The sequence below is a fragment of the Chrysemys picta genome, chromosome 12 (genome assembly GCF_011386835.1).
Source record: "Chrysemys picta bellii isolate R12L10 chromosome 12, ASM1138683v2, whole genome shotgun sequence".
Classification (NCBI taxonomy): Eukaryota; Metazoa; Chordata; order Testudines; family Emydidae; genus Chrysemys; species Chrysemys picta.
Window position 1 is genome coordinate 49,049,720 of NC_088802.1, and position 16,432 is coordinate 49,066,151.

Consider the following 16,432-nt stretch of genomic DNA (forward strand, 5'->3'; position numbering starts at 1 on the left):
TCTTGGTGATAGCTGCACACCCCCGCTATCAGCTGTGTTGCAAATGAAAAGTTCACATTGTTTTGGTTTCTGAAAGGATTTTTCCAAGTTGAACTTTCCACATGTTGTTAGTTTTAAAGGGGTGGGACATGGCTCACGCGGGGGAGCGTTGCAGAGCCAGTAGGCACACATGACCCAGGATCCAAGCTGTGCTGAGAACCTCCTGTAAGATGTGGCATGCTCCCAGCTCCCACCTCAAGCCACGCTCTAACTACTAACTGCACAGTCTCCCCAGTGACTTCCGTCTGACCTGCTTTAGAAGCTTTGTATGTATGTACTTACATTTTTCCTAAGATGCTTTCCAAATCACATGGCAAACTCCCCCCCATTACCCTGGTGGTAGCACATTGCTAAGAACAGGGCTCTGTCCTGCCTAGCTCTGGTGAACAGTGTGGGTGCTTTCATAGATGTTAAGTCCAGAAGGGACTATTACATCATCTAGTCTGAAGTCCTGCCTAAAACAAGCCACAGAATTTAGTCTAGTTACTCCCATATGGAGCCCAATATCTTTGGTTTGACTAAAGCATGTCTTCCAGACAGGCGATGGAGAATCCACCACTTCTCTTGGTAATTTGTTCCCATTGCTAATAACTCCCCCCTCTTAAAAATTTGTGCCTTATTTCTAATATGAGTTTATCTGGCTTTAACTTGCAGCCTTTGTTTTCTTGTTATGCCTTTCTCCACTAGATTAAAGAGGCCTTTGGTAATCCAATATTTTCTCCCTGTTGTGGTATTTGTACTCTGTAATCAAGCCACCTCTTGATCTTTTTGATCAACACCAGGCCAACTTCCTGGGAATGTTCAAATTGGAAATGGACCAAACTTCGGCTCTGAACCCACCCACACACCTCTGGACCAGTTCAGAGGTGTAACTTGACTTGCTTTGGTTCCCACGGGTGTTATTGTGCTTCTGACTCCTGATCCCACCTTCAGTGCATCTTTTCTCATGGAGTGAAATCCTGGTTCTGTTGCTGTTAATTGGCGTTTTGCCATTGACCTCAATGGAGCCAGAATGTCACCCAGAATCTCCGGCATATGCCTGTGCACAGTAGCTTCATATGAGGGATTTTCTTGGGCATTGCAGCAATTGTTTGGGGCAGGCAGGGTTCAGTCGTGAACAACATTAAAGTGAGGAGTCTGTAAGGGATGAGGTGAGGCATTTTATAGGAGTTCTGCTTTTGGCTGTAGAATACAGCTCTCTGTGTTTTTTGTTTTTTTTCTGTGCTTCCAGCTTTCTTTTTTACCTTACAGAAGGCCTGCCCATGGGAGGGGGAGAGCAATTGCCCAGGGGCCCAGGTGATTTAAAAGGGCCCAGGGGCCCCTGATTGCCACCACCAGCAGAGCTAAGGCAGGCTTCCTGCCCGCCCTCACTCCGCACCACTCCTGGAAGCGGCCAGAAGCAACCGGAATGGCCCGGGGGGGCAGGGGGTCTCCACGCGCCGCTGCCCCAGCGCCAACTATGCAGCTCCCATTGGCCGGGAACTGCGGCCAATGGGAGCTGCCGGGGCGGTGCCTGCAGGCAGCAGTGCGCGGAGACCCCCTGAGTCCCCCACTTAGGAGTTGCTGCCAGAGGGGTGTGCCAGTCGCTTTCGGGAGCCACCCAAGGTAAGCACCGACCCCCTGGCCCCCTCCTGCCCCCCAACCCCCTGCCCCAGCCTAGAGCCTGCACCTCGTACCCAAACTCCCTCCCAGAGCCCACACCCCCTTCCACACCCAAATTCCCTCCCAGAGCCTGCACCCCTCACCCCCTCACACACCCAAACTCCCTCGCAGAGCCTGCAGCCCACACCCCCTCCTACACTCCAACCCCGTGCCCCAGCCTGGTGAAAGTGAGTGAGGGTGGAGGAGAGCGAGCGATAGAGGGAGGGGGGATGGAGTGAGCAGGGGCGTGGCCTCAGGAAGAGGCAGGACAAGGGTGTGGCCTCAGGGAAGGGGCGGGGCAAGTGTCTTTGGGTTTGCGCGATTAGACAGTTGGCACCCCTACCGGGCGGGCATATGGAAGCCCTGGCCGTGCTGGAAGAGCGCGCCCAGCAGTGCAGCTGGCAGCTCGCTGGACACCAGCCAGCACAGCCCAAATGTCAGGCGGACCATGTCTGCGTGGGTGCAGCTTGCGCGTGCATGGGGACCCATTAACTGTTCTGCCCTGGGACCCAGAATTGCTGTCGGTGGGCCTGCCGTACAGTATCTTGATCTGCTTCACACAAGATCATTGTTCAGTGGTGCAGTGTCCACAGTGTGTGTGACACTTGGTTATTATACTTAGTCAGACTTGGCTTGAGAGTCACCAGCGGGGGAGTGGCTCTGTAGCAGTGAAAAGCTGCTAATAAAAAAAGGAGAAAACATTAGATTTAATCTATTGACTTTTTTGGTGGATCAACTATCACCATGATGATTTTATTATCTTTGATGGGATGAGCTTTTAAGGAGTTGCATACCGTATCCCATCTGCAAGTTAATGGGGAGTGGGGAATGATTTAAACTCTCTTCTTTTTTTTTTTAAATGGTACTTGGGAATATTTTGTAGCGCAGTCATAAAAAGGCTATAAATCATATCTCCAGTTTCCTACTATCTGGCTTCCTAGGGTCTGTGCTTCTATTTAAATAGGTTGATAGTCGGTATAGAAGGATTATATAAACGTTGCGCTGCACTCACTGGGTGTAATTCGACAGCGCAATAAACCCCAAATCTGTGATTATAGGGGCACTGCCAAGTAAACCCCAAGGTTGCCCAAATGAGTCACATCTCCGATGAAGTCTTACCCTAGACACTAAAACACCATTCCCTTTCCAGTAACCATTTTACATATAAAAGACCTTTGCTGTAAAAACTGGAATCTGTATCTTCACAGTTCCCCCCAGTCAGGTGTAATTTCCATTGGGCGGATCTTCTCGTTCTTTCTAACCTGCAAATATTCAGTGTAGAAACCACACAGGTTTTTTAACCCCGTCTCTTCTCTCCTTTGTGCCCTGTGAGTGATACCTTCTGGAGAAGGGCAGCCTCCTGCACCATCCCTCAACCCAGGTTAGTTATTAACTTCATGGATGACTGCGACAGGGTCGGGCCAGATGGCTACAGGAGAATGATCGAAGGCAGATATATTAGATTAAGCAGGTCCCTTTTCCCTGGGTAAGGTAACGGGCGGTTCCAGAACAATCAGGAACTTGCTGGAACCAATTAAGGCAGGCAGGCTAATTAGGACACCTGGAGCCAATTAAGAAGCTGTTAGAATCAGTTAAGACAGGCAGGCTAATCAGGGCACCTGGTTTAAAAAGGCCCTCACTTCAGTCAGTGAGGGGCGTGCAAGGACTGAGGGTGAGAGGGTGTGCTGCTGGAGGACTGAGGTGTACAAACGCTATCTGGCATCAGGAAGAAGATCCTGTGGTGAGAATAAAGAAGGTGTTGGGAGGAGGCCATGGGGAAGTAGCCCCGGGAGTTGTAGCAGTCACACAGCTGTTACAAGAAACACTGTAGACAGCTGTGATCCACAGGGCCCTGGGCTGGAACCCGGAGTAGATGGTGGGCCTGGGTTCCCCCCATCCCTCCCAACTCCCTATTGGATACAGGAGGAGTTGTCATGGATTGTGGGTCCCACCAGAGGGGAAGGTCTCTGGCCTGTCCCACGACCCACTAGGTGGATCAACAGAGACTGCGGAGATTGGTCTCCTTCCATTTCCCCATGCTGAGCAGTGATGAGCTTAGCTGGTGAATGGCAGGTTTGAGCCACTAGCAAACGTGGCCAAACTGAGGGCTGCTGTGACTCTCTGAGGCGAGCAAATCCGCCAATAAGCGCAAGACCCACCAAGGCAGAGGAGGAACTTTGTCACATGACCTTCAGCTCCACCATGCAAAAGCACTTAAATCACTCCATTTCTCTTTGGCTGTCTTGCTGGCTGGGAATACAGGACTCCCGGGTTCTATTCCTGGCTCACATTCAGAGCTATAGTAGTAAATACTGGGGGTGGAAGGGAAAGAGGAGAAATAGTTTTGGAAGGGGTATAAAACCTCATGTTTCATTTTAAGCCAATCTCTAGCTCTTAGAGGGTAAGAGAAGACTTCCTCAAGGGACAGGTGATCCCGCAATTTCCGGCTGCAGGATTTCCTGCACCTTGCTCTGCACATCTGATGCAGTGTGGCAAACTTTGTTCAGCCTCTCACTTCCTGTGCAGCCTTGGGCAGGTCATTTAATTGTTCTGTGCTTGGTTTACCAATCTGTAAAGCAGGGCAGATACCCTGCTGGTCAGTGTGTGTGTCACATGCCCCCCTCTGTGCCTAAGCCACAGAGAACATGGGCCTGTTACAACTTTCAGCTTGACAGCCTGACTCTTGAGGTCAAGCTGTAAAGACTCATGCAGTTAGCTCTGGAGGTCCCTGGTTCAGTCCCTGGTGTTGGTCGAGATGGTGTCTGCCACGTAAGTGGGGGCCTGTCCAGGATCCAAATTGTTGGCCTTAAAAGCTTGGGATAATCTTCCTCTGTCTGGAGGATGTATATAACCCACTGATCAGTGTGTGTTCCTCGTTCTGCCTAAGCTGGAGGAAGTGAGTCCTGCACAGCACAGGGGACAGTGCAACAAACATTGATCAGTGAGTCTCAAATACTGTCCTCCTATTTGGATGGGGTGGGAAGGCATCAGTCACGTGATGGTGAACCTACAGCACTGGGAGATACTTGCGGGGAGAGAGTGCTATTATACTGTTTACTGTAGCACCTACTGGGGGGAATTTTTAAAGACACCAGTGACAAGTAGGCACCCAACCCCTATCGAAACTCACATAATGGGAGTTAATAAAATTCTGTATATGGGGAAGATTTTCAGTGGCAGTGAGCCCCATTGGTGTGTATATTATGTATGTCCAATACATACAACATAATGCTTAGTGCATGATTCGTATGTTAGGGCCTGTCTACATTAAGGAAATTTGCACCAACGTGGTTAGGTTACGCCAATATAGCTACGACAACACAAACCAATGTAGACACACTGCACCACTGTAAAAGGGGCTTGAACTTACTAGAGCCGGCCTCACTGATGCAAACCTCACATTGCATTAATATAGTGTGTTTTCATTAGGGGGGTTGTGTTTGTGTAAAAGTTAATCTGTGTTGGTGCAGTTAATCTGGTGCACATTTCCCTAGCATAGACGGAGCTTAAGGTTGATGGTTGGGGCAGGAGAGGAGGGAGGTATAAAGTGAGGAACATGTTTGTAGTCAATAGTGGTAATTCGTGACAAGCTCTTGTATGCACAAACAGGACAAGATGCCTTGGTCAAGAATAATATGATATCTTGAGGGGGAAAAGCTGAGAAAACATAGCTTCTCTCTGTGGCACTTGAAAACCCTGGTTCATTCATGTGAATCCCTTACAGTACTTGTATGCCAAGTTCTTCCTCTCAAGAAGAGGAGTTCAATGAAGATGCACCACATGCTGACCCATCACAGGGCCCCATCCACATGACCATCCTTAAACAAGTAAATTGTAACAATTTTGTGTGGATTGCTTTCCCATTGGTCCCATCTCAGTAGAATCTTGTCGCATGTCATTGCTGACATACAAAGTGCTGCATGCATCCCATTATATGAGCTGTCATGGGGCCATGCCAGGATTTTGAAATCTAATAACTGGGATACAAGAGGTGCTGTCTGAGCACGCTCAGCTTGTGTGTCATTTTGAGCCCATCTGATACACTGTATATGCAGCAGCAGACGAGAGAATGTTCTCTCCAGTGAAATAGTCTAGCAACTAATCATTACGCTTATTAGAGTGGAACTTGGCATAGGAATTTCCATCCTAAGCCATGATTTCTCAGCTGTTTCAAATCACTTATGGCTGAAACTTGATACACGAGATGTCAAGTTAAATGGCCATTTTAATTTATATATAAATATAATATTATGAAATGGTATAAATACATTTTAAAAACATTCAGTCACTTCAGAAAATTAAATCTGGGCTCTTTTCAGCTCAGATGTCTCCACGCCTCCTTCCCAGCAGCTAAACCAAAAATGAAAGGTCGCAAGTTTCTGGTGTGTCAGTTGGTCTTGGTGTTTTGGAGGGAGAGAGAGAGTTGAATAGAGACATTAGGCTCCCATGCTGCAAACATTGTACACTTGATTAACTTTGAAACCAATGGGAGTACTTATGGTAGTAAAGTTACAAACATGTGTAAGTGTTTGTGGGTGCGGGCCGAAGAGTTGTATAGAATGTGTTTTCTCTTGCTATATGCCTGTAGCCAGGCTAAGCATTGCTGTAATGTAATTGGCGCTGAAGGCTGTGAAAGCCAGAAGGGGCTAAGCTGTGACTGCTAGAATTTACTGGGAATGCAGTTACTTGTATCCCTCCATTCAGCAGTGTTGAGATGCTTCACCTCTTGTCATTGCCCCATGAGCAACACGATTTACCGTCTGAAACTGACTCTCCTAAGTTGGGGGGACATGATGGTCTGAAATATTCATTGATCCAAGGCCAGAAGGGACCACTGTGATCATATAGGCTGTTCTCCCAAGGAACATGAGCCATAGAACTTCCCCAAAATAATAATAACTAGTAATCGTTTCCTGAAAAAATCCTTTAAATTAGAAATAATATTTGAAGTGTATAAATTCCAAGGTAGGAGAGGAATTGTTTGGGTGCAGTTCAAAGGGAATTCACTAGAAGGGGTGGAATTATGTGCTGAAAAGGGAAACATTAGGAGAAGCATTGAGAGTGAGACCTACCAGCTGGGTAGGTCTCTCTCAAGGGAAGGGTAGATGTTCTAGAGCTTGGGACATTTAAAATTAGTGCAGACAAAGTACTGAACAGGGAACAATCCTGCGCTGGCTGGGAGCGGGACTGGATCATTGATTAGATCTTCTCCATCTGTAATTTCTATGCTTCCTCAAGTTAAAAATCCACTGCCAGGTTAGAGAAAAGACCTTGAAGACGACTGGTTTTTCCTCTGTGACAGTGGAGGCTCTCCAGGAAGGTGCTCCTATGTTAATATGAAAAGGAGGAGGATGTGAAGCATATGCGGGAAATGAAATTGATGTTGAGCTGTGTGCTTTGGACAGAGCCTACGCATATCCACTGTAGAGCTTTGTGGGAGTGTGGGATGAGGGAAGGAAATAAGTGTGAATCTTGAAAGCAAAATTCATTAGAAATGCAGCATTTATAAGTAAAGTGGATTGTAAAACTGAATCTGATGGAGGCTTTTAAAAGGCCTCCGTTAACCTCTCATATTAGTGCTTTGTCTCTGGGAGAATCATATGGGGCGGGGAGGCTGAGCAAATTGCCTGTCACAGTGTATTGGATGTGTTAAAAGTAGCTAGGGGCAAACCTTAAAGTTTAGGCTCCGTGGGCAAAAGTTGACGCTTTTCCAAGCCTCTTAGGGGCAGAAAATTGGGCTGAAAGCAGCCTCTTTGTGGTATTTTGGGAATACTCTAAGGGAGTGTGGCCCTCATAAGTCAGGGGACTGGGGCAGCTGCCCCTGCAGAGATCCTTTCTTTGGAAGAGCTGCATTAGTCAATTACTAGCTGTGAAAGGGAATGCACCATAGTTGTGATATTAAATGTATATGTCAGAGAGTTCTTTCTCCCTTTTCTCTGGGATGGTCCCCTAAGAGCAGAGCCACTGCTGGTGAGACGTGGGTCTCCTGAACCTCTAAGATTCAGTTTGAGTTTCAGATAAAGGTTCAGAGTGGGAGGGAATGTCCTATTTGAGGTGAAGTAGTTCATTGATCCCTAGTTAAAGGGATTTTTCTAATAGATTTCAGCAGAGATGGGAGCCAATGGGCAGGTGTCTGTAGGGACGAGAACATTATGGGCCAAAAGACTCCAGCAGCTCCCATTTAGGCACCTAATGAAGTGGGTCTGATTTTTTTCAAAATGCTCTGTACACAGAAGCTCCCGTTGCCATTGTGGAGCTTGTGAAAAGCTGCCTGTAATCTAATATTTTGATGCTTCTAGATTTTCAAGATCAGTTTGACCCAAAGCTCTCGATCTGAAGTCATGGGGAAAGTTGGTTCTAGATTGGAATGGCGCATTGGCCCCTTCTTACAATGGCTTGAGGGTTTGGACACCCTTGATCTTAGAAACAGTTCAGATCCAAATGGGCATAGTTAGTCCCTTCTCTAGAACGGACTCAACCCAACATCCCAGATGTTGAGCACTCTGAAAGTGGGGAGACATTCAGAGCTAAACTCTGGACTCTGTTTTGTCTGGGATGTTTATACCAGAAGGAACCCACTTGCCATCAGAGGCGAGCTGTGTGCCTACAGATTCAGAGCTCTGCCATCATTACAGGCCTGTGCCCACTTGGCCGTTTGACAAAGGAGGTTTCTTTCTCACTTGCATCCTGAATAATAGAGAGCCATTTAGAAGAGACTGAGCCCAAAATGCGTGTGTGGCTTTTGTTCCTTTTTCATATAATGCTTTATATACCCATTTGCCTGCAGCCTTAATATCATGCTCATTATAGAAGCTGCAGATCAGTTGCACGAAGGGAGGATGGGGTGGCCTGCCCTGTGTTTTTGGATCCGCAATAATGTGTGAGCCAACAATGGACTCAGTGTTCTTTCAGCTGGTGATTAAATGCTTGGCTCATAAATACCAATATTATATAACCTCCAAAATCAAGTAAGTAAATTGTGACCATATGGGAAGCTCTGTTTGGGAAGATTGGATTCTTCCAAAGAAAAAAACAGGTTTTTCATCCAGCCTCAGTCCAAGCAAAAATAGTTTCTTAATCTGCTGTTTGTCTGTCTGTCTTTACTGCCCTGGGTCCCAGCCTTCTCAGGGGACTGAACAAGTTCATGAAATTAATGTCTGATCCCAAGTCTTCCCATTTACTTCAATGGAGTTTGGATCATGTCCTGAGACTTCTGCTGTATCCCCACTCCATGGCCCTGGATATTGGGAGCTCTATTGTGCACTGGAGGTTTTGCACTTGACTGGGCCATGACTATAATCAGGGTCCAGCATGAAGGCTCTTTGTCTCGGGGCCTGATCCGAACAAGGGCTCAGTACACACAACCAGCCCCCTCCAGCAGAAATCAAATGCCCGGCAGTAGGAATCTTGCCATTTTGCATCCTCCCCAAGCCCTGCTCCCCAAGCTTTTCCTTCTCTGTCTCCCTCCTCCATTGAAAATTGCAGCCCAGTGTCTTTCATCACAATCTGCATCCTTGAAATGCTGTTAAATAATCCTTTCTAGCGCAGCCAGCAACAGCAGAGGAAAGCGACGATAGGTAACGGAGAACAGAACTGTTTACAACTGAGATTTGATAGAGAGACAGGGAGATATCTGTGGCAGTAGCAGCAGAGGAGAGAAGGCTTTCCTGCTAGTAGCAGTGAGATTGTAGGAAAAGACTACTAGATGATGAGCAATGGATGTGGGGACTACGAAGAGGCAAGGGGCCTGACTCTGCACTGCCCTGCATCTTGTGTGGTCATTTGCTGCCTGTGCTGAATGGATGTAAAGTGCTACTGTTGTGATTTGGTAGCATTGTACACCCACTCCACTGGGGTAAATGGTGACACAAGATGCAAGGCTGTGGGGAATGTGCATTGGGCTGGAACAAGTCCACACCAAGAGCAGGCAAACAAGTTGCACAAAGGCAGGTTCCTAGAACGGTGACACTGCATCAGGCACCTGGGAAGGGATATGCTGCCATTCCCTAGTTCCAGTCAAAGTGGTCAGCTCACCCTGCCCTAGACAGCCGTACAGCCAAGGGGAGCACCTGTGTACTGACACCCAGCCAGGAGAAGTAGTGAGCTGCCACCATCTGCTTGTGTGTGACAGCTCTGGGGAATGCTCCACCAGCAACTCAAGTGCTGCAAACAGACACCCACCTGCCAGAAATGGGCAGCTACCCCATTGTCTCCATTCATCTCTCTGGAGTAGTAGTTTTATACATGGAGAGCTGGGAGAAGATCCATTGGAGAGTGTGTCAAAGAAATATCCTTAGAGAAAGAAGAGATCTGAACGTCCTCTCCTGGGCTCTGTGATGTGCATCTTATGGCGGAGGTGGTGCTGTAAACATTTTCTCCATATTCATTAACTGAGATTCTGGGCCAGACTCATTCCTGGTGTAAAGCCGCTGATTTCAGTGGTGTGACAGCTGGGGTGAATTTGGACCCTTGGTCTGTATCCTGAGCTGTAATCAGCCATTGGAGAGGTGGCACACCACAAACCATCTTCTTACCTTACCAAATCCCTTCCAACATCTGTGTGAGAAGCCAGCAAAGCCTCCAGTTCTTGGAAACCCAGTAGAATGCACTGGAGCAATGCAAGACTCTTCATTTGCAATTGTTTTTATTGATTAAGACCCTGTATGCTGACTATCAGATACATTCTCTTTCAAAGGACTGTGTTTGGCCCTTGCAAGGAGACTGATTCCTTGCCCTATCTACTTTGATCCCATAGCCCTCTGTCTGATTTAACTATAAGTGGGTAATGGCAGGATGCCCAGAGCACTTGGACAGATATCACCTTATCATTCTATAAATCCAAATAAATAAAATTCTGAGGCGTCTCAGCATAATTTATTGGCAACTGGAGTCCATAGACCCAGGACTCCTTTTCTGAGCACAGCCCTTGGTATTAAGACAGAATGTAGAATGATAAGAGAACAAGTCAGCACAGACTTTTCATAGAGTAAATGATTCAAGAGCAAACGCTGCTCACTTTACTCACACAAGTAGTAGTGAAGGAGCTTGCTTGTGTGACTGAGGGGAGCAGGAGTTAGCCCTACACCTTGCAGTATTTGCATCTAAGTCTAGTTGACAGGAAAATAGACTCAGAAAATCCTCAGCAATTTAAGGATATTCTAGGGTTTTTATCAAGATAATGGAGAATTAGCTCACCAACTGATGTAAAAGATGCTAAATGGATACGGTCCCATTGCTGTGGCCGTTTGAAATGGCCCAGTTAGCCTCCTGCAGCAGAGTGAATATACTAGAGAGACCAGTTCCTTTACAGGTGTTCTAAAGAAACCTATGTAATGGGGAAACGATCGTTACTCGTTTAATACAATTTTGCCGGTGCAGTGTGTTTTCTAAAACGCCACATTTCTTTAATGTATCTTTGAAAAAAAAGTCCCCAGGAAGATTAGATTTAAAATGTTTTTCTTATACATAACCCATTTAAAGCTAATTGAACCCAGATTAAAGAACACCCCATTCCTCAGGCCAGGTCCAAATAGATACTTCAAAAGCGAGTTAGAATACGGTGTGGAATGGAAATATAACTGCCAAATAACACCGTAAATGTCTGAGAGCCCACTGTCTCTAACCTTTCCTAGCTGGGTAGAGGGGGGCTGTATTTGCTATTTGCACCTGTAGCTGAATTGGTTAGTACATCCCTGTCTATGGCTGGGAGGGAAGAACAGCGGGGGGGGGGGTATTTGCTCATTACTGTGCAGGATGGTAACAGAGTTCAGTGCAACTAATCCTCCTTTTTGCTGTTCCTGCATTTGGGCTTTTTATTGCCGGGTTGTGAGGGAGAACATTGAAAGACTAAGGCACAGGTGCTGACTTTTTCCTGGTGGGTGCTCCACCCCCACTCTGCTACGAGGCCCCGCCCTCGCTCTGCCTCTTCCCGCCCTGCTCTGCCCCATCCCCCGAGCCTCCACCCCCCGCCTGCCTCCCTCCCTCCCTTGAGCACCTCCCACCAGTCTCTGGCTGATCCACGGCCAGTCCTGGGACCCGCCAAACAGCTGATCCGTGGCCAGCCCCAGGGGCCGCAGAACCACTGTGGCTGGTGGGTGCTGAGCACCCCCTATTTTTTTTTCTGTGGGTACTTGAGCCCCGCAGCACCCACAGAGTCGGTGCCAATGGACTCAGGTACTCTCTGGAGAGATGTCAGGACACTCCCTGAGGGTTTTCACTCTGTCTCATGATGCCAACATTTGCTGCTTTCCAGCGATTACCAATTAAATTTTTTTTTGGCGTTTTACCATCCAGATGTGATCAGAAGGATTGAATATGGGAACACCTCGTAGAGCTACGTGAACACAGGTAGTGGTGGGAACAAAGGGGTCTCATCTTTAGTTCCTCTGAGCAAGTAGCTTCGCTAAGACCTTCCATTTCTGCTTGTGTGTGGAGCTTGTGTTTACCTTCGTCTCCTGAAAAAAATGCTGAACTCTCTACTCAATGGTAGCCTTCAAAGGCAGTGCAGTCTAGTAATCAGAGGAGGACACTGGGATTCAGGACTCCTGGGTTCTAATTCTGGTTCTACCACTGACTTTGCTGTATTGCCTCCAATCTCCTGTGTGAAAACTGGAGATCCAGTTCCCAGGGAGATTGTGGGACTCGGTTCATGCAGGGTGGGATTTGCAAAAGCTCTCTGCATTGTCCAACTCTGATCCTGGGAATCAAGGAGTTTTACCAGAGATTTCAGTAGGAACAGAGTTAGGCCAATGCTGAGAGCTTTATACCACCCTTCCCGTTGTGCTTTGAAATCTTTGGTTGGACAGTGCTATATGATTAATTGGATTAATACTAGTGCACAGCAGGACTTCTGAATTCACATTTCTGTGTTGAATGCAACTGTATCCTTGTCACACTTGGGAATGATATGCCAGTAAAGTAACGATGAAATGAGTCCATATTCCAGAGCTGAATGACAATTGCAAACAAACCATCCATGGCAAAACCAATGCTGGGGCCCCTCATGTTTCCAAACTGACTCCCCCCGCCGCTAATCTCTACAATGATGATATGTATTGTCAAGAGAGAATGTGATCATTTGCCAAGGGCTGGCGACACCGCTCAGTTCTAAACTCTAATTATCACTTTCTTTTGTTGAATATGGAAACGATGGTTTTCTGTTGTTGTAGGTTGATGTAACGCAGTGGTAGTGGCGCATATTGCAGTACCCAGGAAAATAAGTTGTTACCTCTCTCTGCTCAGTAGTGATGTGTTAGCAGCAGCATTTGGGGATTGCTAAGTTTCTCCATACTCAATGGGCCCAACACACACTTTCAGCCTGAATTACTATTTGGTTTTGATTGCAAAAAGAGGGAAGCAAGAGAGAACAGAAGTAAAGTCTCCGTGAGAGGGCGCACACTGACAGTCTGTGTCGCTCTGGACACAAAATAGATGCCTGCTTCTCCAGACAGTAGAGTCCTCAGAATTTTAAATGTGCTTTACCCAGGAAACGGGGATGTCAGCACATCTCTGCCACAGTAATCCATAGCTAAATACGCTTCATGAACATTAAGTAAAGACTTATTTGCTGGGTCAGAAATACTGGGTGAGATTCCTGACCACTGCTTCAGCCCCCTTATGCCAAGTAAAAGGGCTGGAGTGGCCTAAAGGGGTTTGAAAAGCCGGGGATCCAGCTGGGAGGAGGATTTCTGCACCACAGGAGCACCGCTGTAAGGATGCCTTCTGAGGACCCTTGGCAAGCTCTGATTTAGGTGGTATTCCAGTTCCAGGTGTGGGACAGGCGGGGTGAATCGTAGGCAGAACCACGCACCCAACCCTACAGAGATTCTGGGCAAATAGGACCCTAGAGTGGTCATTACACGGGAGGCCATACATGAGGTTTGAAGCCAGCTTAGCCCTCCCTCTCTTTGGGCTATCTTTGCCCTCCCCTTACAGGTGCAGCACAGAATCTTGCCCAAGCTGTTGGCTGTCCTATTACATCACCCACATCCTTTTGCTGCACTGTGCATCTTCTACTGAACGCCAGAGATGTTGAATAAGGTTGTTGGCAGTGTGTGTATTTGCTCAGTGTGGTGGCCATGGCCCTTTGATGAACCCATTGACCTGCCTGAGATTGTAAAACTTGCACCTGCCTTAGTTGGAAACACTAATAAAAAGGGTGGAGAGAAGAAGCAGCAAAGTCTTTGGTCAGCCCACACCACTGCTTGTAGCCGTTGGTGTTCTGTGGCACGAGGCATGAGAACCGGTTGACATTTCCCCCCAGAAATCTTTTATTCAGTGAAGAGCAGCTGTCTGAGCTAAACCGAAACGTCACCAAAAATAATTCACTTCAAAATTTGTCACTGAAAAATTTTGTCAAGAAAACTTTCATTTTGAATTGAAAAATTTTATCTGGATTTTTGAAAATGAAAATAAAAGTTTTTGGAGGGGAGGAGGTGGAATTTTTCTCCATTTCCTACTTTGACTCCCCAGTGAGAGTGAGGCGGAAATGGAGGGATAGTAAGAAAAGGAGAGAGAGGTTGAGGAGAGAAAGGAGCTCCCCCCATCCCCACCCCAGTTGTACAAGCATGGTAATGAAAGTGCAGCGACTGTGATGCTGGATCTCAGGGAGTGTGCGCAAGGCTCAAAAAACCATGCCAGGCTACTAGATGGTCACCCAGAATGGCCCAGTGCTCTGCATCACAGCAATTAAATCCATATTGCTCACTGCAATGATCAGCGTGTTTGAAGCAGCTTGGAACAATTACCCAACAGCCTACATGTGCCTGAAAGCACAAGGTTCAGCTTTGAAGGCAGGGAGCACACCCAGTTTATTGTCAGCAGCTTATCACACAAGAATTAAAGTTACAATGCAGAATAAGATCCAGGTGTCTCCCTTAAAAGAGCCTTTTTTCCAGCTGTAGTACCATAGCCTGGATGCTGACAGCCATACGTGCGTTGTCTGTGCTGAGTGTTAGACTAGCATTTGTGTGATTTTTCTTTTTCGTTCCAGTTTTTGTAAATGCATTTTGATTGCTGGTGAGTGGTGCTAGCTTGACAGTCCTCCACTGTGGCCACAGAACAGGCCTCAGAGTGGGCAGTGGAAGTGCATGCTTCCCCAACACAATGCCCTACTGACATGCCACGAACCTGCCTGAGAGGGGACCCAGTTAGGGCTGTGAAGGTAATTCAGTCTCACCGGCCCGTTTTGTCCTCAGCCTGTCTGCTGGTAGTTTTTGAGATGTGACACCTGTTCACTCAGAACTGGAAGGAGTCCATCAAATTCACCTCACTGCATATGGAGCCGGCTCATGAGACAGCTCATGGTGTCCAACACCATCAGGTGGTCCAGAGCTGGACCGGCTCCAGGCACCAGCGAAGGAAGCAGGTGCTTGGGGCGGCCAATGGAAAGGGGCGGCACGTCCGGGTCTTCGGCGGCGGGTCCCTCAGTGCCTCTCGGAGCGAAGGACCCGCTGCCGAATTGCCGCCGAAGAATGAAGCGGCGCGGTACAGCTGCCACCGAAGTGACGCCGATCACGCCGATTGCGGCTTTATCTCCCCCCCCCCCCCCCTCCCCGCTTTGCCGCTTGAGGCAGCAAAAGAGCTGGAGCCGGCCCTGGTCCAGAGACATCTACACGGAGCACATCACGGGACACCGTCAGTACTAGGATGAGTAAACGAGAACACCGGTCAGGGAAATAACCCACTTCCTTCCCTGACAAACCAAGGGACTCACGCCACCCATGTCCCTATTCGCTACACCAATACTGACTTAGACTCTAAATACATTCTGTGGGTGGCATACCCGAGATCACTTATTCACTGACGCTTTAAAAACTCCCGCACTCCAATCTGGGTTTATGCTGGTTATGTACTATGTATGTCTCTTGTGAACCTTGTAACTGATACTTGTAATCTCTCATAACTCAAGCCTGACCCCAGATGTACAGTACCTTCCTTCTTAACCTGTGTAAACTTGATTTTAAACATTAGCTTTAATAAAAGTTTGTATATTTGTCAGTGTAAAAGCCTGATTAATGCAAAATCCACTCCCCCACGAGCTTGCTCATCCACAAATGTTTTCACTTTCTAATCCCACAGAACCAAGGGTTCATCCAGAGAGAAAACTAGGCATATTATATAGCAGCTATGTGATGCTTCTGTGCAACAGGTTTGTTTGACATACAGGCCAATTATCCCTTTGCCAGGTATTTAGGGCCTGATTTTTAAGACCAGTTAGACACAAAATTCCATATGCCTAATTTGTGAGTGCAAGTGCTTTTATTGTGCATGCAAATTGGGAAATTGTGTGCTCAAAAAGATAATAAGTTAATGCTGTACATATTCAATCATGGTAATTGCATATGCAAATTAGTCATGCAGTTGTAAGCCCAAACTGTCTGAAAATCTGCCTCTCTATTTGTTATAGTAACAATTAAAAACAAACAAACATTGCAAGCTTATAATAGCTGGGATTCTCTAAATATTAGTTAAATCTGTTGTCTACTGTAGCTAATGTGATCATTTTGGTACACAATACAAGTTTAGCATTTTCCCTTTGAAACTCTGTGTAAAACCTGCACTAGCACCAACTGCTGCAAATTAGGAACACAGTTGTTAGTGATGTGGTGCCGTAAATGTACATGTCATTTACAACAGAGAAAATGCATGTCCTGAAGAGCTGGAAAGGTGTGAGTGTGTGGATCACAGGTTGAACCACAGTGCGAATGCTTCATGATCAGGTGGGTTTTCATGAGATTTCTGAAGGTAGAAA

The 16,432-nt window shown here is 47.0% G+C and overlaps 1 protein-coding gene across 4 annotated transcripts in view; it reads left to right on the plus strand.

Moving 5' to 3' along the window:
* The window catches only part of RHBDL3 (rhomboid like 3), a 131,471-nt gene that overhangs the window by 75,995 nt on the left and 39,044 nt on the right, over positions 1 to 16,432 (plus strand). The window contains exon 1 of one of the 4 annotated variants that reach the window (XM_065563617.1): positions 3,307 to 3,421. The exons of the other annotated variants lie outside the window; for them this stretch is intronic. The gene's annotated coding sequence lies outside the window, so the exon portion shown is untranslated. Of the gene's footprint in view, positions 1 to 3,306; positions 3,422 to 16,432 lie in introns of those variants that run through there. 4 annotated transcript variants of the gene reach the window in all.